This window comes from Diceros bicornis, chromosome 16 (assembly GCF_020826845.1).
Source record: "Diceros bicornis minor isolate mBicDic1 chromosome 16, mDicBic1.mat.cur, whole genome shotgun sequence".
NCBI classification, from domain to species: domain Eukaryota; kingdom Metazoa; phylum Chordata; class Mammalia; order Perissodactyla; family Rhinocerotidae; genus Diceros; species Diceros bicornis.
Window position 1 is genome coordinate 19,913,090 of NC_080755.1, and position 24,791 is coordinate 19,937,880.

Sequence of the window (24,791 nt, forward strand, 5' to 3'; positions counted from 1 at the left end):
TACCACAAACTGAGTGGCTTAGAAATTTATTGCACAACAGAAATTTATTCTTTCACAGCTCTGGAGGCTAGAAGTCTGAGATCAAGGTGTCTGCAGGGCCATGCTCTCTCTGAAGGCTCTAGGAGAGGATTCTTCCTTGCTTCTTCCCAGCTTCTGGTGGTTGCTGGCAATCCTTGGCATTCTTTTGCTGGGGACACATCCCTCCAATCTCTGCCTCCGTTGTCACGTGTCATTCTCCCTGTATGTGTGTCTTTTCTTTTAATTAGGACACTAATTATATTGGATTAGGGTCCTTCCTAATTCAGCATGGCCTCATCTTAACTTGATTACCTCTGCAGAGACCCTATTTCCAAACAAGGCCACATTCACAGGTTCTGGGGGACTTCAACATATCTTTTTGGGGGACAGAATCAATTCACAATAATCAGTGACTGAAGTTGTCTATGAAGCTGTCATGAGATGGGTAGAATAGCCCACAGGAAGAGAACGGAAGCTTGGAATCATCACACAAAATACAAAACAAGGGAGAAAATAGATCTTGAGTAGGGTTGATAATGAGAATAACAATGGACACTTATCAAACACTCTACACTAGCCATTCTAAGAGATTTACATATGTTATCTTATTTAATTCTCACTATGAGCCTATTATATAGGTTCTTTAATTAGCCTATTTTATAGATAAAGAAATTGAGGCATAAAGAAGCAAATGTGGAATTGAGGGAAAAAACCCACTGAAATAACTGGAAGGGGGGCTTTGGGTGGCAGGAGATCTCAGGTGGGGCCAGCCCAACACATCCAGAGCAAAGACGGCTGCCAACCAGAGCAATTTGGAGTGCCAGCAAAGCTTTCTTGACTAGAGCCTTCTCCCTCTTTAGATTTTCCAAGATACTTGAGTCTGCCTAAAATTCCACAATAGAAATTTTGTTCATTGAACCAAAGACTTAGATCCCAGCCAGTTTGGAGGGGATATTGACATTCCATCATAAACTGAGTCTGTGTTGGGGAATCTCACAGGCGTGGCACATACTGCTCAGACTACAGAGAATGACAGATGACCTGCCAATTTATTTAGTCTTCCCACCTACTGAAATTTCTTGAAAGAGGAGTGTTTTGGGTAATTATCGATGAAGATATTTATATGTATAAAAATATAAGTGTGTATGTAATTGTAAATCCAGAGACAGTAGATTGTCATGATTAAGATCACAGTCCTGAAACTGGACAGCCGACGTGCAAATTCTAGCTTTCCCCTCTAAGCTTTGTGACCTGGGATGAGTTACTAAAACTCTCTGTGACTTAGTTTCCTCATGGATAAAATGGGGATGATAATAACAGTATCTACCCCATAGAGTTTTCGGGAGGATTAAATGTGATAATATGTGCTTTAAAATTGTGTCTAGCATATCACAGAATCATATGCTGCCTAGGAAATAGAGTTCAAAATGTTTATCTATCCTATGTCACCAGGCTATCAGGCTGCCTTTAGAGTTTCCCTCCCCTAGCAAAGACCGAGGTAGGATAAGGATGAGTGTCCCTGGTGCAGGCTTTATCTCTTCTGAGCTTATCAGCTGGTTATTGGTTGATGACAGGACCTCATGAGGATGTGAATCACTGATAAAATAAATTTAGCCTTCTTCTCCCAGATGAGTTTGTAGTCACAAGCTGATAATCTGGGGGGTTGGTCTTCACCCCTTTTCCACCCTATAGTGGAGATACTGCCACTGCTGTGGGTGTTGAGGAGTTCCACATCACTGCCTGTGGTTGAGTAGTAAGTGATAGGGCAAGAACATCAACTAAGTCAAATAAGTGCCCCTTTAATGATCTCTGAATTGTGACACAACTTTGGAGTGTGTGGGATGGATATGATGTGAAAAGCACAGGCAAGAACAACAAAAATAGATAAATTGGATTACATCAAAATTAAAAACTTTTGTGCCTCAAAAGATACTATCAACAAAATGACAAGGCAATTCTCAGACTAGGGGAAAATATTTGCAAATTATATAGCTGATAACGGGTTAATATCCAGAATATATAAAGAACTCCTGTAACTCAATTACAAGAAAGCAATCTAATTCAAAAACTGGCAAAGAGCTTGACTATTCTCCAAAGAAGATATACAAATGGTCAGAAAACACATGAAAAAAACCTCACTATCACTAATCATTAGGGAAAGGCAAATCAAAACTACAATGAGATACCACCTCATACCCATTAGGATGGCTATTATAAAACACACATACACACACACACAGAAAATAACAAGTGTTGACGAGGATGTGGAAAAAATGGAACCTTTGTATACTGCTGGTGGGAATGCAAAATGGTGCAGACACAAAGGAAAACAGTATGGTAGTTTGTTAAGAAATTAAAAATAGAAATACCATATGATCCAGCAATTTCACCTCTGAGTATACACCCAAAGGAATTGAAAGCAGGGCTTTGAACAGATATTTGCACACTCATGTTCATTGCAGCATTATTCACAATAGCCAAAGGTGGAAACAACCCAAATGTCCATCAACAGATGAATGGGTAAAATGTATATACATACAATGGAATATTATTCAGACTTAAAAAGAAATGAAATTCTGACACATGCTACAACATGGATGAACCTTGAAAACATGCTAAGTGAAATAAGCCAGTCACAAAAAGAAAAATACTGTATAATTCCACTTACATAAGGTACCTAGAGTAGATAAATTCATAGAGACAGAAAGTAGTTCTGTTGCCAGGGGCTGAGGGGATGGAGGAATGGGGAGTTGGTGTTTAATGGGTACAGAGTTTCAGTTTTGGAAGATGAAAATGTTCTGGAGATGGATGGTGGTGACGGTTGCACAACAACATGAATGTACCTAATGCCACTGAATTGTACACTTAAAAGTGGTTAAAATGGTAAATTTTATGTTATGTGTTTTTACCATAATTAAAAAAGAACAAAAAAAGAGTGTACAGGAAGGTTCTGGTGTCCTCAGTACCAGAAACTAACTCTGCCCTTTCATAATTATCTTCCAATAAGCAAAATTATCTCATATCCAGAGGCAGGTTGCAATTGGCTTGTTTCGGTGACTGTCTGGTCTGCTGTTTCTGTTGCTGGCTGCTCCTCAGCTCTGGGCTGTGCTTGCAGCTGCAGGGAGACGGCCTGCTGCTCCACGCTGCCATCACCACTGTGACCCGATGTCCCCTCCTGAAACCCTCCGTGCAGGATTTTCACCCACCCTTGCTAATGCCCCTATTCCCTGCATCGTTGATGCTTTCCTAACCCCATTATTTCTTCTATATTTATTAGCTGGCCTTCTTCCATAAGGATGAGACTTTTCTCCTATCTTCCTTCCTCCCTTTCTCCCTTTCTCCCTTCCTCCCTTCCTCCCCTCCTCCCTTCCTTCCTTCATCAATATGTACTTTTGGAATTTTATTTTATTTAAAGAGTTATCATCTATTACCATCATTATTTATTTTGATGCTCAAATTGTCCCAGATTTGACCAGTGGAAACCCTTTCGAGTAGGATTCTGTGTTCATTTGACATATCCTCATCATTCTTTGAGCACTTCCTTACTTTCTGGTACAAAAAAATATTCCAGGAGCATCTTTTACTTGCCCTGCCCAAGTCCTGGAACCAGACTTTCTTTTAAGGAGCTCTTGGTTCCTTTTAGTGGAGAAGAGTGTTCAGAAATCACGATCTTGGTTCCAAACTTTCTTTTTGGTGTGGCCATGCAATCAATCTACTTCTGGTCAATGAGAAATCTTGAATTCTTGCTCTGCATAAAGAATTCAAACCATCACCCTGGCTTCAGGAATATATACAAATCTGGTGGAGGCCTGTTGGTCGTGGGCTCCCTCTGACCCTTCCCTCCCCCAACTCATTCCCACGTTCCTAAGACAGACAGCCCTCCTAGGGCATCAGCACTAAAGTCTTTGTGAAGTCCCTGAGGCTTCCTGCTGGTGTGGGTTTCAAAGGCAGCAGAGTCAATGTGAAATTAATGCAGGGAGAGTGAGAAAGAAAACCTCAAGGCACGTGACAGAACCTCAAACTGTTGGGAAACAACAAAAACAGATAAACTGATGGGTGTTACTAGAAGAGTTTATCTTCACATTTTAAAGTTATAGTGTTGAATCGAAAAGCAGATTTCTCTTGTGCAAAATGTCTAATATTGATTAAGAATTGACTGTGTGCCAGGCACTGTGAGCTATGCACTCCGTGTGAATTATCTCATTTAATCCCCACAGCACCATTACTTGGTGAATCTCTTGCATCGCCATGGAGGCACAGGTAAATTAAATAGAAAGTGATGGAATTGGGATGTGTATCCAAAGAAACTGACTCCAGACACCGTCATGCTGCTGGACTCCCAGTCTCATGCAGAGGGTGTGATGATGAAGAGGTGGGCACTGATCTCTGCAGTGCAGGCATAAAATGAAATCACTTATGCTAGGCTCCTACTGGAAAGCAGAAAACAATATTACATGCAGTGTAAGATGAAGTCCCAGAAGGCATGTGTCTCTGAGTCAGTCATTAGTAAGTAAGGGGACCAGAGATTGTGAACAAGGGCACACAGATTTTCATTTTTATTAAACATTTTTCTGATTACTATAGTAAAAATACATTACTATTTTGGAAAAATTGGAAACTATGAAATGTACAAAGGAAAAAGGATTTCCTATAATCCCATTGCTCAGAGAGAATTATTAATATTTTAACATGTTTTCTGTGTTTTTACTTAGTTGAGATCACAGTGTGTAAAAATTCTCTGGCTTGCCTTTTTCATTAAACCATATCATATAAGCATATTCTCATGTTGTTAAAAGCTCTTCATAAACATCATTTTAATGGCTGCATAATATTCCATTTTATGAATGTAATATTATTTCCTTAACTGTTCCCTTAAAATTGGTTAGTTAGGTTGTTCCTATTTCCTAATTATTAAAACAAAACAAGACAAACAAACAAACAAAAAACCCTCTTCACAAATATATTTGTGCATGTACTTTGGTCTGCATTTCAGATTATTTTCTTAAAATAGAGTTTTAGAAATGATCTTACTGTATTAAAGTATGGATATGCTATTTTTATCATATTAAAAATAGTTTAAAATTTTTTAATTATTTTAGTAATTTTTAATAAGTAATACAAATACGTATAAGATACAAATTCAAAAGATACAAAAGGTTGTGCAGTAAGATCAAGTCTTCCCATTTCTGTCTCCCAGCCATCTCAGTTCAGCCTCAGTTTCTTGCTTTTCCTTTCAGAGAAATCCTTTATATTATGAGCACATATATCCAGGAGATCATTCCTTGTCCCTACATAAGGAGATTTTTATTTTTAATAGCTGTGTGATATTTGAGTGCATGTCTCTTGTTAATGGACACTTACATAGATCCTCATCTTTTCCTGCTATAAACAGTACTGTACTGACCATCACTGTATAGATCTTAGTATTTCCCACAGTATAACATCCTAGGAGTGGAATTATTGGGTTAAAAGATATGAACATCTAACATTTTGATAGGTATTACAAAATTTATTTCCATAGAGGTTATATCAATTTATATTTCTATCAGTAATATGGGAGAGGAGAGTTTGTTTTCTTATTCCCCCCATCTATGCAAAATATTACAAAATATTTTGATTTCTGCCAATTTAAGAGGTTGAAATTTTATTTTGTTATAATGTTAACTTCTTTTCTTTTGAGTGAGGTTGGGCATTTTTTAGTAGCCACTTATTATTTCATTTTTTGGGAGGTGTTTTCTTTTGAGTTCTTAGTTTTTCCCTTATTAATTTGTAGGCAATCTTTTTACATTGATGAAATTTTAGCTCTTTGGTTGTGATATCATTTGCAAGTATTTTTGGTCCAGATTATCTTTTCAGTTGTCTATGTTTGTTTGCTATTCAGAAATTTTTTATACATATGGTTGTATTTATCAATATTTTTATTTTATGGATCCTGAATTTTGTCACATAGAAAGCCTTTCTCCTCTTGGGCATTCTAAATATATTATTCTATTTTCCTTTGGTACTTTTATGAGCCTATATTTTAGACACATTTTTGCTCAACCTAAAATTTATTTTTGTGTAACATGTGAGATAGGGATATAACTTAATAGTTTTTGTATTGCTAACTAATACCATTTGTTGTATAATCTATCTTTTCCCCACTATTTTAAAATGCTAGCATTATCATATATTAAATTCCCATATATTGGGTCTATTTCTCAGTTTTTCTATTTTATTCTATTGATGTGTTTTTTTTCATGAACTGTACTATACTTTAAAAATTAGTCTAGCTTTATAATGTATTTCAATATCTAGCATAGCTAGTCTCCTTTCTTTACTATTCTTCTTCAGATTTTTTTTTTTTTGGACTCTCTTGTCCATTTATTTTTTCTGTGGGAAGATTAGAATTGCTTCACTTGCTTTTTTTTTTCTTAATTCTATAAATTTTTTCATTAGGATTGTTTAAAATTCATTGATTAATTTGGGGAGAAATGACATCTTTACAATTTGATTTTCTCTGTTTGGAAAAGAGTTGTCATTCCATTTGTTTATTGTCTTTTTGCCCTTTAGTAGCATTTTAAAGTTTAATTTATATAGATTTTGCACATTTCTTGCTAAGTGAATTCCTAAATATTTTAAAATCTTTTTTTTTTTGCTATTGCAAATGAAACTTTTTATATTTTACAATAATTGGTAGTTGTTTCTACACCAAATGTATGATGACTATTAAATTTATGCAGTAATTTTTTTGCTAGTCATACTATGACTCGTTGTTAGTATTAACAACAGTTTTGCAATTGATTCTTTTGGCTTTTCTTGATAAACTATTAGACTACTTCAAATAATGATAATTTTACCTCTTCTTTTCTCATTTTTATGCCTCATTTCTTTTTCTTGTTTTGTTATATTGGCTGATACTTCCAAAATAATGTTAACTAGTAGTTGATATAATGAATGTCTTTGTCTTGTTTCTCTTTTATTATTATTTTACTTTTTATTTTTTTTAGCTGAGGAAGGTTTGCCCTGAGCTAACATCCTTGCCAATCTTCCTCTATTTTCTAGTATGTGGGCTGCCAGCATAGCATGGCCGCTAACAGAGCAGAGTGGGTCTGAGCCCAGGCCGCCGAAGCAGAGCGCGCGGATCTTAACCACTAGGCCACCGGGGCTGCCCCTGTCTTGTTTCACTTTTACTGAGACTATGTGTAGTTTTTCCCTATTAAGTATGATGGGGGTTTGTGGGTTGAGATAGACATATTTTATCTCACTAAGGAAGTATTCATCTTTCCCTATTTGTTAAGATTAAAAAAATAAAAAGTAGATAGTGAAAATTTGAATTATCCTTTCAACATGTATAGAGACAATTGTAAGAATCTTCACTTTTGATCAATTAATGAATTTCTTAGTGTTTTTGGAATAATCCAAATGATAAGGATATCTAAGGCTCTTTTTGATTTATTTTTTATTGAGGTATAAGTGACATATAACATTATATTAGTTTCAGGTATACAACATGATTCAATATTTGTATATACTGCAAAATGATCACCAAAATAAATCTAGTTAACGTCCATTGCCATACATAGTTACAAATATTTTTTTTCTTGTGATGAGAACTTTTAAGATGTATTTTCTTAGCAACTTTCAAATATGCAATACCATATTATTAACTATAGTCACCATGCTGTACATTACATCCCCTGACTTATTTATTTCATAACTGGAATTTTGTACCTTTTGACTTCCTTAACCCATTTCATCCACCCCCCTTCCCCCACTCTGGCAACCACTCAAAGATCTTGATCCCCACTGCTGAACTGCAGTGTAGAAAGATTGTACTGAGTTATAATCCCACCATAGATGTATCCCAGCACCTAGCAAACAGTGTTGGCAAGGTGATCAGTAGTCTGCAGTGAAAAGTTCCCACTAAAGAGATGAGGTGTGAGCAGATGTTCAACCTTAGTCCTTTTCTGGGGAAAATCTATCTGGGTATAAGCCCCCCACATCTTTGCAGTACACAGCTATAGCAACAGAAATGTTCAAAACCCACCCACGTTGAACCATGATGCCTCTGGCTTATGAAACGCTGTTTTGGGTACCTATGGGAAGAATCAGGTATATTATTCAGGAATGCAGGGAAACAAAATCCAGCTAACATGAGCACAAAAAGAAATACATTGCCTCATGTAACTTGGAAATCTAAGAGGGTGGATCTGACTTTAGGTATAGCTGGATCCAAGGGTTCAAACACTATTATTGAGATGGTTCACTTCTTGGCTCTTGGCTACCTTTGTTGACTTCATGCTTAAAAAGACATTTTCCACATGACAGCAAAAATGGTCACTGCTGTTCTAGCCTTACATGACCCTTTACTGTTCTTGAACCAAGAAGAGACACATTTTCCCTCCTAGTATCAAAATAATTCTTGCAAAATAACTATGGCCCTGTTATGTCATAGATCCACATGTTTTCCAGTCACTTTGCCCAGGAAATGGGGACATTTTGATTTTGAGTTGTCTGTCTGGGTGATGCATTTGCCTCTGCAGTAGGGAAGCAAAGCAGTAGATGGCTGTTGGGGTGGTGGAGACAGGAAATTCAAAGAGCTTTCTGGCATTAGATCAGATCTTCACCCTGTGTCTTGATGGAAATAAATATTTCCTTTTCAAGTTATGCAAAAAGACACTGTAATAGTTTGCATTATCTGAATAGGCTCTGAAATTTTAACATGCTTATCTTCTCTCAGCCAGGTCATGGGAGGCTAGCATCCTGCCTATCGATGTACTTGAATATTATTTAAAAGCCCGCTAAATTAAATACATAGACCCTCGGTAACATGGGATTGCCATGAATTTGACTGTTATGTGTCAGGAAATACTTTGTGATGTTTTCCTCAACAATGATAAAGAAAATAAATAGAAATTAATTCTTTTTTGTTGATTAACTTCATGGAAATATGCATATACTTTGGAGGTTAAGGATCTTGGGAAAATAAACATCCATTGAAGAAGAAATTGAATAGTAAAACTTGGAAGAGGAGAACTCACAAATACAAGTGAGAGATGTTTTGACAGTAATGGGAGTATCAAGGGCTGAATTGGCCCTTAAATTGTGTTCATTAAGGGTTGTGTGTTTCTTTGAGGTTTATTAAGACCCTTGAGAGGAGACTAACAAATTTCAACACAGAGAAATAAAGATGCTCATTTAGGATTGTAACATGTCTCCCCTGAGTTTTTTTTAAATGTTATTTTTGACACACTTTTTTGACATTTTGACACACTGCTGTTATAAATCCAGTCACAGCACAGTACTTCCATCAGACAAAAACAACGGCATTTTTTTTTCTTTAGGTGAAAACTTTGAAGTGAGATTTGAACTGACTTTCAAGAACTCTTCAGTGAAGGGAAACAGTTGAGAAGATGAGATTAAGATGATATTCGTGTGATGAGAGGAGGCTAGGCCCCTATCTCCTTTTCCCAGAACCCAGTATCTACCAGCCGAGTCACTGTGGGGGATGAGATCCCAATAGCAGCGCATCCTTGACCTTGTCCTCAGGCATTTTGGAAAGCAGAAGACTTCACACAGGTACTGTGCATTTGCCAGAAGATGGAGGGAGTTGGCTTTTTGCCAGAGAAGAAACTTTGAGTGCAGCATCTCAAGGTTGCCGTCCAGACAACTGTAATCTAAAGTCTTTGACAATAGTTTAGACAGACCTTGAGGAAATCTGGGATGCAGAGAAGCCATTTCTCCAGTGTTTCAGGGATATCGAAGCTCTGAAGCCAATTCTCACTGTACTCCTCAATCTTCTCCCTTCCTGCCTTTCTCTTTCCCCTTTGATTTCTCCTTATCTGTATGAATAATAGAATATAAGACACCGAATTACCAAGACAAACACATGTGTCCAGCATGTGTCCAGTCCTGGTGCAGTGGATCTGCAGAGGCCTTTGAGCCCACTTCTACCTCTCACACAGTTAGACCTGGAGAAATGTCCTTGACTTTCTTGAGCTTCCATTTGCCAATTTATAAAATGGGCGTAATTATATTTACCTCATGGGGTCATTGTAAAGCTTAATGCACCTGACATAATGTTTAGAATGAAGTAGGTGTTTGATCAATGCTGGTTTTTCTTTCCTCTTTTTCCTTTATTTGGGGGAAATGAGATATAAACATATGAAAAAGTGATTAACATTAATAGAATATTTGCAGATACAAAAACTTCTGATGTAGACTCTTTTTACCTAGACTAGCTATGATTTTGGAAGATTAAAAAAAAGTTTCTATGGTGATGCACACTCTGCTTTACTGAGTGGCAGTAGCAAATAGTCCAGAGCAAGTAGTCCTTTAGAAATGTGTATAAGCTGGTTAAAGAAAAAATACAAGTTAGAATAAGTTGATCGAATTAGATGAACAAGAATGGGCTAACAGAGGAGTAGTATAGCAGGGCTGTGTAGTTAGATGACCTGGGCTCACATCCTGGCTTCGCTTCCTACTCTTTGATGAGCGGTTTAACCTTCTGTGCCTCATTCTTCTTGTCTGTATAGGAGGATGATATTAGGGGATGAAAAGACGAAGCTTAGTGGAAATAACAAATATAAAGCATGTAGACAGGGCTGGCATGGTATATGGACGCTTAATGTTAGCTATTACAAAATGCAAATGTGAGCAAATTTGGCTGTTTGCATGTTTGTGAACAAGGACAAGGAAACAGTTTCTAACACAATTCAGGGCGTTTTTCCATACAAGCACTGATTGTTCCAAAAGGTGAGAGGGCATTTGAGAGGTTGCAGTTTGGAAGGGATTTAACCAGTGGCTAACATCTCCGTTTCCCCCAGCTCGTGCTGCAGATCCGGGCCGACTCTGTGCATGCCGCATTACTCATACTGTCTCTGTACACAGCAGTTAACCTTGCTTGTCACTGCTTCCAGTGGGAGATCAAGAGCATTGAAATTGGGGAGGTGGCACCATAAATCATGGTCACTTTTTGACATGGCCAGACAGAGCAGCAGGAAAGAGCCTCACCACAATGTCAGCTCAAAGTTGAAAGGCAAAGTTTTAACATATTAATTCTCTCTCTTTTGTTATTGTCATCCTGATTTTTCCTTCTTCCCCCATGACCCAGTTGCGTGAACAGGAGATTGCTCTTGGCAGCTTGGTGGGTTAGTTCACCATGCAAGGTTTTGCTTTCTTTCTTTTTATCTCCAAATGTGAACATTGTGACTTAAGAATGAAATAACTGAGCAAACCTACCCTGAGGTAGTGAAAGAACAGTTTTCACCCACAAAATCTCAAGTTTCAGTCTCTCACTTTCTAAACACAAATTCCCTTAGGGGGTGTCCCCAGACCCTAGCAGTGCACCTGGGACATAGCAGGCACTTATTGAATATTTGTGAAATGAATGGATGGCAATTCTGGCCTTCCAGCTCTCTCATGCTTGCTTTTGTTTCTCCTGTTCTTTACCAAGATCTCCTCAACTGACCCCTCAAGTGTCTCCCAGGTGAAACACTTCTGGAAGCCTTCCCTTCTTGGTTTAGTTCTTTTCCTACCCCACTTGGACCCCAAGGCCTATCGCTTTAACTACACACTTGGCCTTATGAGGGTTTGGAACCCTGACCCTTCTCCATTTAATAATCTGTTTTCTTGGCTCCTAACGCTGGGCAATTGGATTTTATGAAAGCTATATAAATCTCTCCCCAGAAAAATGCACAGACACATAAAGCACACACAGTTTGGCACATGACTTTGTTGGACCTTTTGGAAGCACATTTATGGATCCAAGATAACAACCCGGCCTTTTGCAATTGCCTATTTAATTATCAATAGCCGCTTCCTTGAGGGCAGAGAACAGGTCTTTCACAACTCCTATTCATTTCTCAACCCACTGCAATGTGGCTTCTCACCACCAACTCCTGGAAACTACTCTGCAGAAGGGCAGACATGCCCCAAAGGCCACCTAACTGCCATACCCCGTATCCGTATCCGATCCTCAGCTACTTGACAGCTTAGTGGCATTTGATGTTATCGCCCACTCTTTTCTTCTTGCTGCTCTCATTTTCCTGACTTTTGTGACACCATTCTTGGACGTTTCCTTTGTCACTTCTTCCCTGGCTTCTCTTTGTCTGCTCTACCCTTAAATGCTTGTCTTCCCAAGGGCTCTATTCCTACTCCCCTTTCCTCATGCTCTGCATCCTCTTTCTGAGGAATCTCATCTCTGTTCATGATTTCAACCACTCCCATACATAGGTGACATCCAAATGCACATTCCAGCCCAGACCTCTCTCCTGAACATCCCCTTCCTTTTTCTCTGTAGCCCCCTGTGGGATGGTCCACTGAGATCTATGGAACCTTATGCTCAATGTATCCACTAGAGGGAGAACACTTATTCTTTGCTCCTGATGTTTTCTTCCACGGGCAGTCATTCCCATCAGCATAACACTTCTAGCCTCTCTCCACTCCCTCTCTACTTTGGAGGGAGAAACGCCCCTGACCGGTGAGCAGTTCTCAGACAGCATGTGCTCCCGATCACTCTTGACCTGCAGGCAGCTTAATGGCAAAGGCCTGCCACCTCTCAGAGCGGCCAAAGGGCACCCAGTCCTCCCAAGGTGGGGAGGAGGCTCTAATTCAGAGGCTCCATATTAGAAATTCCACTTGCCCACAGGTCTGCACCATGTTCTATAATATCAATCTTATTTGAAACAGTGGGGACGTTTTGATCTCTTCTTTACTTTACTCCTCCGTTTTATTTCTTAATTGGTTCAGAACTCCAGTCTTGGGAAAGGTGTGTATTTGGCTAGGGTTGGGGGGGTAGGGTTAGGACTTTCAAGTACTAGTATTACCCCAAGCTTAGTTCATCTTGTTTCCGTGTTTTTTCTCTGGAATTTGCCTCTCGTCTGGTTTCTTTTGTCTTTCTCAATGCCAGACCTCTTTTTTCTCCCAGTGGCCTTTCTAGAACTTAGCTACCTGCAAGAAATTTTTTTCTGAAAATATTCTTAACCTGTGTTAATGGAAAAACAGAGAGATCTCATCCGTTTTCCCATTCTGTCTCAAGAGCACAAAGATGCACATGGTTCTTTTAATGCTTGTGGAGGGAGGAATAGAAAGACTTCTCAGTCATGAACGTGACCCATGATGAACTAGGCAAATTTTCTCTAGGTGCTGTGAGGCAGTCCAAAGGACATAGAAAACAGAGATCTTGCTGTCATGAAATTTATCATTTAAGTAAGATGACTGAGTAAACAAAAGATACACAAAATCACAAACAATGCTAAAATATCAAGATATGTGGGAGATCTACAGGAAGGATTTCAAGTTGAAATGGGAATGCTGGCATGATTGGATGGGGTAGATAGTTCCCATTAACTACTATTACTATCATTCATGGAGGAAACCACTGTATTGTTGGAGTAGGGTAGGAGACTTGACTTGCTCTTGCCTCTGATGTCCAAATAAATTGCTTTGTAACTCAAGACCTCTTAGTTGGAGCTCTGCTCTGCTTCTGTACCATATAGATGTGGAGCTGGTTTCTGTTTTGTTTTATTCTTTCCCGAACTTTATATACAGCCTGACCTAATTCCAGTAGGCATGAACTCAGTCCACAAACAACATGAAATATCACATTCTATATTTCTTTTAAATCAATATAAATCCACCGCTGAGCCCCTATTCCACAAGGTGTCTGGAAATTCAATATCAGTCACTACTAAGTCTCTCTGTGGGCTCCCTGCTCTGAATTGTGCAAGGGCTTTGGGCCTTAGAGCCTGGACATCAGGGAAGACCATCTGGTCGTTGGCCACCCGTCTGTTCCTCTGACCGCAGAAACTCTTAGTGTCCTGGTCTTCAGACTGAGAGGCTCTGTTACTCGAGTGCAGTGCTTACAGCAGAGGAATCCTGGAGGAGCCTGAGGGACCCCTGGACTTAGGTCTGTCCTCCCTAGGTGTCCCTCAGAGTGACTCCTCCTAGGTCTTATCACCTTCTTGCCCATACAACTCACACACCTCTCTTTCCATTTCCAAAAATATATTTCTCTGTGTTACGGGCTGAGTTGTGTCCCCCTCAAAATTTGTATGTTGAAGTCCTAACCTCCAGCATGTGACAAGGTGACTGCATTTGGAGATAGGGCCTTTAAAGAGGTAATTAAGTTAAAATAAGGTGGGTCCTAATCCAATGTGACTGGTGTCCTTGTAAGAAGATGAGATTAGGACACAGACACACCCAGAGGGAAGACCGTGTGAAGACACAGGGAGGAGAAGGCTGCCATTTACAAGCCAAGGAGAGAGGCCTCAGAAGAAACCAACCCTGCCTGCTGACACCGAATTTGGTTTTCAAGCCTCCAGAACTGTGAGAAAATAAATTTCTGTCGTTTAAGCACCTCCCTCCCCACCTCCCAGTCTGTGGTCCTTTGTTATGGTTTCCCGAGCTGACTAATACACTTGGTATCCTTTTTTCAATCCACTAAGGCTTTTACAAAAGAATGAAGAACCATAGGCTTTAAGTTGCTTCTGTTTTTTCTCTCAAATTTCTGTGGCAAGAAAATAGTAAGGATCTTGCTTTTGGAAGGAGTGGTAGAGTGGAGGAGGAGAGGAAGATGTGGTGAGAACTCTGGCAAATTGATATCTCAGGAAATTATCCTTCTATAGTCTGCTTTCTGTTTCCCCACCTTAGTTTTTTCACTCCTGCCTGTTTTTCTCCTTATGATGGAATGAGTTTCCTTGCCTTATCTTCTCCTCCACCCCACCCCCATTAAGCACCTGTTTGCCTGGTGCAAAGTTCTAGATGTATAATTCTCCTTGAACTGAAGCACATAGGAAGGCTTGGAAGATTTGGGGGCAATGACATACTAGACCCCAAAATGACTTCTGACCACACTTGTGCCTCAGGAGGCAAGTGGGGTTTTGGAGGACTTGTCCTGAATATGTTAGTCAAAGGTTATTTTGTAGAAACATCCTCAATATTTATTGAGGCTCTGGCCAAGCTGTTAACCAAGTGAGCCAATTGATTGTCAAGCCCAGTTTCCACATCGTATTAAAAGTCGGTTGGAAAAGACAGGATTTCCAAGCAGTTTATAGCCCACTTTATTTCCCTTCCTTTCTACCACCCCATGATTTTGGTAACTCTACAACTCTGATTGGAAAAAATTGTTGTCTAATGGTATTAAAATGTACAGCCACTGATAAACTGTGACCAGTTCTTGGCTTTTTGCAAGAGCTGGGAATATTAAGATGTCACTAAATATTTTATCTCCCTTCCTTCATGCTCCGACTTTAATGCCTTGTTCAAAGATCGTTACTCAGTAACGCTAGCAAGCCTCCTCTCCTTTGAAGACATTCTTTACAAGAGCATGTAATATTCATTATTACTCTATGCTGCCTGCTTTTTCCCATGATATACCTCCCCCCTTAAAAAAATGGTTTTACTGAAGGCAAATTAGTTTAGGTTGGACATAGGTGTAATAGGAAGTTATAAGTAAAAACAATCCAGATTTTCCATGGAAATTAGTAGGGTGTATTTTAGAGCAAAATGTGTTTTTATAACATTGAGAGTCCTGATTCATATAAAGCCTTATTCATTTTGGAGGCTGGTGCTCTGACATAATATACATAGACAACTTTCAAAGGGTGGGTCTGTAGGGTGGTTATGTCTTCATCTATATGATGGGGGAGTTAGGGAGCAGGCTGCAGAAAGGAGACAAGAAGGCATGTAATAAAACTATAAGACACAAGGAGTAAGAAGGAAAAATGTTAACAGAGCTATGAGTCACTAGATAGTGTCTCCAAGTTTCCCTCCCTAGCAATTATTTTTAACAATGAGAACCACCAACGTCCTACTTGGAAGGGCTTAGGTGTTGCCCTGATAAAAGTTAAGAAGATGAAAAAAATGAATTCGGGAGCCGTTGAGGTCTCAGGCTGATATGGCCTCCTTAGGAGGGGTCCTCAGAGGGATTACTCTCAGGACTTGACATCCAACAAAGCCACTCTTGAACAGTTTGCTTTCAATCTCACAACTGATCGTCTTTCTGTCCTTGATGTGGTCACTAGGAAGCTTGAAGTCACACTCTGGGCTCACTTCTTGCAACCAGACAGTGTCCCATGCTATGCACGTCTGCATTTTGATCATAATTCTGGCTTTTTCTAACTTTCTACCCTCATTTACCTTTGCCCCAATTCCTTCATCTATTTTATTCTTTAGTAACGTATACACATTTGTAAGTTGCCTGAGATCCTTTGTGAATTGAGGTGAGAGTAAATATAGGCAAAGAAAGAAAATGAATTATGGAGTTTCCATCACACCTGACAGTTCTGTGTAATTGGATATTGTGAGTTTGGCCATGATGAGAAACTTCTCTTTGCAAAGTATTTTGTATTTTGTGCTTATTAGATACTTGTAACTATTTTTGGACACTAAAATTGGGACACATTCTGAGGCAGGGTCTGACACGATGACAACAGGACTGGATTTTTCAATAGGCCTGCTAAATAGAGGATGAATGGTCATAATATTTAGAGATTAAATAATGCATAAAGAGCAAAGGAGAAGGCAGGGAAGTAAGAGAAACAACATAAATTTCTACAATTGAAAAAGAGTTTAAGTTTTATTTGACCAGTTACAGATAAAGTAATTTTAAATTTTATGACTTTAAACTGAGACTTAGCGTTTCTTTCTTTCTTTCTTTTTTTTTTTTTTTTTTACCAAGACTGAAACATTGTTTGGATTGGAGGCTTTTAATAATTTATTAAAAAAATAAAGACTATCATATTTTCCTCCTTTTTCATGCCAAAAAATAGTGTGTTTTAAGATGTGTTCTATATCTATTCCTTAAACTATCGGATGTGAGATCTGAAATCCTCTGTGACTGCTGGTTCTCCTTTTAAGAACAGATTGCTCCATGACAAATGTGATACCTCCTGGATGCTATCAATGGGATTTTAATTCATAACAGGACAAAAAGGTAGATTTTGGCTAGCTGTTGGTGACTTGGCATTTCAGTTCTAATTCTGAATTTTGTGGTGCACCAGTGGCTTTTTTTTAAAATACAGAGCAGAGGCAGGGAAGTGCCTTTCACCACTCTCCCATACACCCTGGAGACTCACCGCCATCAGCCTGCATTCCAATGCACTGTCTGACGGCTTCTCCAGAGGTTTCTGGAGTTAATGAGGTAAATCAAAATCTCTGAGCAAAATGGTTTCAGTCTCTGGAGGTATAGAATGCCATGTGGAATGATGCCCAGATAGGAAACCATGATCACATGTCCCAATGGCAGAGATATTTGCTCAGGGTCTGAGCTAGGACGGGTGTGAAAACCTTCATCCTGAAATGTAAGAGGCTTTGTGTGTGCTTTGTTGAAATGCAGTTCTCCATCCTAAGTAACGTTTGAGGCAGCATAGTGGCAATACAAAACATTTGAATAAAAGCAGTGGCTGTATTAGTCACAATCCACCCCATCCCTGAATCTTTAGGGATGTTCGTGCATGAAGTGCATGCTAAAATACACTTAATCGAATCACCTCTGGAGACTGAGAGGCGTGTGCTCATATAAATGTCAAGTTGGGACATAATTTAGCTGATCTCTGGGGTTTATTGCTACTGCCAGACTCCGCCTTTATTTGATCTGGTGAAGCAAATGAAATGTGTCTCTTTGGTTCTAAACCAAGTAAGAGCAGGGGATTAGAATCTGTGAGTTTCTCATTTGGATACAATAATATGCAGTCCACTGTGTGTGCACGAGGGAACAACAGAAAGGAACCGAGATCAGATTATCTTGGCCTAGCTGTTACCTACTAGTTGGGTTGACGCCTTGACAACATTAATAGATGTATTAAAGGTAGTGAAGCAGAGGCTAATAAAAAAACAAAAATAAAATTGTACTTAAATACTAGAGGAGAAAACTCTCTTTGTGTATACCTTCATTATTCTCAGCCACGTGAGAACTGAACATCAACTCTGCTGCATTTGAGATGCTTAGATAAGGAGATCTCATCCAGAAACACAGTGGCCTCTGGTAGAGAAGATAGCTGTCGACCACATGTCAGGAAAATCAGGGATCCATTATGCCTGCCTATGGGGCTTGGAGAGCACATCCTAAAGAATAGTCTAGGACATCATTGTCAACCGAGGTCACTTTGCCCTTCAGGGAACATTTGGCAATGTCTGGAGACATTTTTGGTTGTCACACTCTAGTAAGTAGAGGCCAGGGATGCTGCTAAACATCCTACAGTGCAAAGAACCGCCCTCCCCCAACAGTGAATTATCTTGGCCTAAAATGTCAATAGTGCTGATGTTGAGAAACTTTGGTCTAGTGAACATTTATATTCATTTTCCTTACGTATAGCATTTACTGAACTAAATGAATGAATAAAAAAAGAAAAAAAGAGAGGCTTGTCTCATCTTTCTAAACAAATGCAAGTTATGTGATAACTGGGATATTAGTATTCTGGATGCACTGCAGAGACAAATTTTCAGCTGTACACTCTTTCCATTATATCACTAAGCAGCAAAGCAAAAACATTATCCTGAAATTGCAGAGCATACATATCTTCCTAATGGCACGAAAGAAGTAAAAAAAAAAATGTCCTGTTCACAATATGAAATAGATACATCCAAAATTTCAATTTGCAGCATCCTTAATCATATGCCCCTTAAAATACATTTTACATGTAGTTATGAATAGCTGTTCCAATCATGTCAATATTCATAAGAACATATTTCAACTTCCTCTATATATAGACCCAGAAGGGACATTTTTAGTGTAATGGGATATTACATAAAGCAGTTGATGCCTTGAAAATGGATCATTTCATAAAGTGGTGCTGTAAATATTTTTATTCAGTGTGCCAAGTTTTGGTTGGCAGGTTCCCACACTCCTTTGCCTCTGCTGAGGCACACACATTTCTTCTTCAGGCCTTGCCTCTGTAGAAACTTGCTGCATAAACAATCTGTATGTAGCATGGTGAATTAAATTAACCACCAAGGCCTTCTAGACATAGTTATAAGGAAATTAGTTCCCATCATATGTAACCTTCTTGTATAACTGACTTCTAAAATGGAATAGCTCTTTTTCTTTTTCATTTATTTTGATCCCACATTTTGGTTTTAAGAGAAATTATTTCTATTTAGCAATGACTGCTCCACAGTATAAACCAGACATGCAGTTACATGATTGTTGATGCTGTTCTTCGATGAGACGGTGTTGATATTTTTTAGCTTTATTTTATTTTATTTTTTTTAACACTCCAGCACCTGCTGGCTTGTTTTAATCCTAAAGGCTAAAGGTTGGTGTGAAGTCAACCTGGAAATCTCTGAGGTGACCAGTATTCCTTAATATCTTATGTGGAAAACAGCATAACTGCATTTACCTTCACCCTAATGAAGTCCAACTGGGCTCCAATTCTCATAAGACTTGGGGCCAATTAAATGACTCAAACAGGAAGGCAGCAAAGCATAGTGATTAAAAGGATTGGTTTTGGAATTGTGGATACTGAGCAAGTTACTCAACTTAAATGAGCCTCAAGTCTCTTCATTTATAGAATGGAGATCATAATACCGAATAGGTGGTCATGAGGATTAATAAGGACCCAATAAATGGTAGCTCTGAGAAAATGAGAGATGCGGATGCTGTTCGTTGGAGACTTCTCCTCCATTGCCTTCCTTCCTTACATTGATGAGAAATCTTGGTCAACAGTGAGAGCTGGGTACCAAGTCTTTCACGGTCTTCCCTTCCCTATATCCATTGAGGAATTGGTCAACTTACTCTTGTTCCACTCTTGATTTGCAAATTCTTATGGCTGCTCTCTGCCAGAGGGCGGGAATCCTCAGCCCTTCCAAGGACTGAAGTTCTGGTCTTTCTTCACATCCCATTTTCCCCAGAACCTGAATGATTTCTCAGTGAGCTGCAATCAACCACTCTCTCCTCCCCAGCCTTCTGGGTCCCAGGTTTCATCTCTGCTTACTCGGGTCATACCCAGTGCACTCCCAGGGCCTGATCATGTTTCTCATCATGGTCAGGTGGTGGGTCCTGTTTCTTTCTGACATGGTCAAAAATCTGGTGGTCTTGAAAGATCTGCCTAACATCTGATGACGCTCCTTTATGTTCCACGCTGCACTTCCAAGACCAGTTCTCTCTCCTGTTTCTCATCTTTTGTGGGTTACTGGTCTGGGTTGGCGCATGTTTGGATGTGATTGATAATTTGAAGCTGCTTCCCTAATGAGAAGCTTTGGCTACCAGTTTTACCCTGTGCTGTCATTAAGGCCTCAGCCTCTTTCTTCTCGGTGATTGGAAAGATGGTGTGTGTCTTATTCCCTTCATAAGAGATAGAGGTGACTCTAACATTTTGACAGCAATCTACTAGAGTATGAGCTTTTTGGACAGGAACAATGTTTAATCCATCATTTTATCCTCAGAGCCAACCATGTAGAAGGTGTGAAAGAGAGGCTTGCTAAATGAATGTAGGGAACTGTAGATAAAGGAGTCCCTTATTTGATTTTGTACTTGTTTGAGATGTTGATCATTCTTTGGAAGAGGGGTGGGGTAGGTAGGGTGATGAGGAAGACAGCAGGAGGGAAGTATCTAGTGGTCAGAACACTAAGGCCTTATGTGCACATTTAAGGCATACGTGTATATTTAAGGCAGCTAGAAACTATATGATAGGTGACGGGAAGCCAATGCAGATATTTTAGCTGAGGAATGATGTCTAGTTATTAAAAGGTATCAATATTTCTAATTATTTTAAAAGTTGCCTTGAAATCCTCAAAAATACTCAGAGAAAATTAATTTAAATCGACTTGTATTTAAAACAGTTATATTGCTGTATAATGCCTTTTTTTCTTTTTGAGGAAGATTGGCCCTGAGCTAACATCTGTTGCCAATCTTCTTCTTTTTCTTTTTTCTCCCCAAAACCCCAGTACATAGTTGTATATCCTAGTTGTAGGTCCTTCTAGTTCTATGTGGGATGCTGCCTCAGCATGGCTTGATGAACAGTGTGTAGGTCCGCGCCCAGGATCCAAACTGGCGAACCCCAGGCCGCTGAAGTGGAACGTGCAAACTTAACTGCTGTGCCACCTGGCCAGCCCCTATAGTGGCTTTTATGTGTTGTGTAATGAATGAAATGAAATCAAGTAACAGAGTGAGGCTGGCATCCATAACTACGGATGCAGAAGGCCCCTTTCTTGGTTGCAGATTGTATCCTTGTTTTTCCTCTGATGGTTGGGCTTTTGGACCTTCAAAGGAGTCACTTGTGAGAACTGAGGGCTGACTTGGTTCCAGGAGGACAAATTTGCTGTTGGGAAGTTGTGGGATGATGCGTTACGTTAGAGTGCAGAGGACACTTTGCTAACAGGCGAGCCCGTAGGCAGGAAGATTTATTGTATTTCTAATCATTTGTTTCAGCAATTCTTGAATCTTACAAATCTTTATTTTAATCTTGCCTGCAGCCCATCTGCACAGAAGATACAGTAAAATCGTTAAATGAATTCACACACACTCTTTAATTTATTATTAGTTGTAATGTTGACAGTATCGTATTTCATGTAGGGAGAAGAGTATAATAATTGTACTAACAATTTATATACACTTGCCTTTTCAAGAATTAACAATTTTCTAGTAATGGCCAAGAATTATCTTCTTAATACAAATGTGTTATTGTTGTTATAAGACTTCATGCTTTTTGTTGCTAATTACAGTTTTAGGAAGTAAATGACTTAGATTTCTCTGTGTTTGCTTATAATTAGACTCTCAAACATATTACTTTTACCAAGAATTCATGTTTTACTACATTTTTGTGAGGTTATAGGATGATGAATTATCATATGAATTGGAAATAATCACTTCTGGCCATTTTTTACAGGCTATGCAAAAATGCCATCTGATACAGTTTAAAGACTCTTTTAACATTTTTTTTTTTCCCAAAGGTGGATCCAGAGGAGAGTAGGATAAGATGATTTGGACAATATCTTTAAATATTTTGCTTTGTTTGTGAGCCTGTATGAGTATGATCCACATATTTAGCAATGAAAGCTTTGAAAAAATGAAGATATTTTTCTATGTAACTGGCCTCTAAAATGTTATTAAAGAAAATTATTTATATTGAATACAATTTTCTTTTTACAAATATTTTATTTAAAATGAGATAAATGGTCTAAGCTACAGCTTGCACAAAACCATCTAGAGCACGTCTGCATGGAAGTCTCTTTAGATTGGCCTCTGATAAGTCTGGCTGTCACAACCCAAGGGAATGAAGGGAAAGCTGTCTAAACAGTAACCTTGGGGGCTGCTGCTTGTCACAGGCTCCTGTCCCATTCTCTCAGCCACTACTTGGTGGGGGTCAGTCACTGAATGCCTGCCACAGCTCAGTTAGCAAATTAGATAATGAAACAAATTTTCAGTGTAGACTACACAGAAATGGAATTTATGTTGATTTAGTCCTTAACCCTGCTTACTGTTCTAGCCTGTTTTACTCTCAGACCCATAAGATCATTCTGAGTCTTTATCCTTCGTGCTGGTCTTCAGGGGCAACCTTGAGGGGTAACTTGCAGATCAAAAGCAGGCCGAGCAGACCCACCTAATCCTTAACTGGCAGATTCATTTGAATATCATGCCTAGAAAAATACTCAATTCATTTATTCATTTATTCATAGAGTAAAAGTACCTAACGGGGGCTGGCCCGGCAGTGTAGCGGTTAAGTTTGCGTGCTCCACTTGGGCGACCCTGGGTTTGAGGGTTCGGATCCTGGGCGCAGACCTACACATCGCTCATCAAGCCATGCTGTGGTTGTGACCCACATACAAAATAGAGGAAGATGGGCAGAGATGTTAGCTCAGGGACAATCTGCCTCACCAAAAAAAAAAACAAAAAACAAAAACAAAACCCAAGCACCTGCCATACGCCAGATATTGTGTTAAGTGCTGGGGGTCTGAGAGCAAATAACCAAAGGCTTCCCCCTGGACACAGTTCTCTCCTGAGAGCTTTAATCTGGCCTCATTCCTCCAGCTTTCCTTTCTTTGTTCTCTGTTGAACGTATGGAATTACCTTCTCCCCTTTTTCCCTCCGGCGCACATTTATGGCCATCCTCACACTGTGCTTCCTGTGGCAACTCAGTGCTGGCTCCACTCTGACAGGCAGTTTATTACCTGCTCCGTTTTATAGATGAGGCAGTAGAGAGCTCTTTTTTCTGCACTTGAGCAAAGTCTGTCTGCAGACATTAAAGCCACAACCTGGAAGACAGAGGAAAGCGCTTTCCTGCATTTAAGGACACAAAATTCAGGCCTTTCTTGAAATTCAGAAGAGTCTGAGATTGAGTTGTTCAAACAATAACTTTCCAGGTATAGTTAGTTTTAGGTTGGGGGAAAGCTACACACCTCATCCAGGTATAACTTCTTGACCACTAGATGCCACTATTGCTCCACACAAACACTGTGGACCTAGCCACCGGGCTCTAGGATTTGGGAGGTTTTGTGGGTCTCTCTCTGCATTTTTAACACCCTTGCTTTGTCCAATTTGCATTACAGTCACCTCAGAGCTTCTTCGAAACAAGGTTGGGTTATAAATAAGCAACTCAACAAAGAAACAAAATTCATCTTACCGAGGAGTACCTGTGGTTGATGATCTGAACTAGGTGATTGATGCTTGGGCACTTTCAAACCGTCCTCAGAATAACCTGAGGGAAAGCCATCGTTTCCCCTTTGTCTGAACACCTAGAATTTTGAGAGTCTGTGCCACACAGAGACTTAGCACAGTCCTCACGGAACTTAAGAGTCACACTTTAGCGGTCACCTCTTCCAACATTGTGTCTAACGCAGGAATCCCCTCCAGGACCCGGATGAACAGCCACCTGCCTCTGTTTGAACACCCCTGGAGACCACGCTCACAGATTTACCAGGAGTGCTGGAATCGAGCTGGAAGGGATAGAAAGATCTTTCTTCAACTCACATTTTTGCTATTCTTTCATGAATACTGTATGATGTTATATACTTGTTTCCAAAGAATGCTGCGGGAGTTTAGAGGAAGGGGCTTGGCCAGCCTAGGGCTTCGGGAAAGATCAACTGTGGAATGTTCTGTTCCTGGAGCAGGCTGAGTGGGGCCTGGGAGGGAGGCTGTGGGCCTTCTGGCCTCCCTCGGATCATGTAATGTAGTAGATGCTTACTCTGGCTGCTCTCAGACACTGCGGAGATGATCCTGGTAAGCATAGGAGGAATTTGATGAATTTAACAGTGGTTAGATTTAATTAATATAATTCTCTGCCCCTAGAGCTATGTAAAGGTGAAATCCCATAATTGAATCCTGGTTTTGCACTGGCTCCTGGTATAGAACTGAGGACCACTGCTACAGAAAGGCTTCACATTTTAAAACTAGGAGGAAGCATTACCTATTTCTGTGCTCTCACCCACAGCTGTTCTTTCAGTGGAGATGGTGGCTTGCCCCCGCGGGGACCTCTCTCCAACAGTCATTCTCTCATTTAGAAACTCAAGCTCAGTACCTCCATCTGGAGACACAGAAGACGGAAGAGATGAAGAACGCCCTGAATTTTCACAAGCCCCAAGGCTTCAGAGACAAGATGCTTTTTATTATTTCCTAATAAGCACTTGGCTTTTTCTTTGGCTCATTTCTGGTTCAGGCTTTTAACGAAATGCCTAAAATCACCAGTAAGCTCTGGAATCCAACAGATATACTTAATGCTTAGCTGGGCCTCTTTCTAGCTGTGTGACCTCAGGCAAATTACTTAACTTCTTTAAACTTCAGTTATCTCTTTTGAGAATGAAGACAATGATAATCATAATTTCGACTCTTCAAGGTTGTGCTGCGGATTAAACGA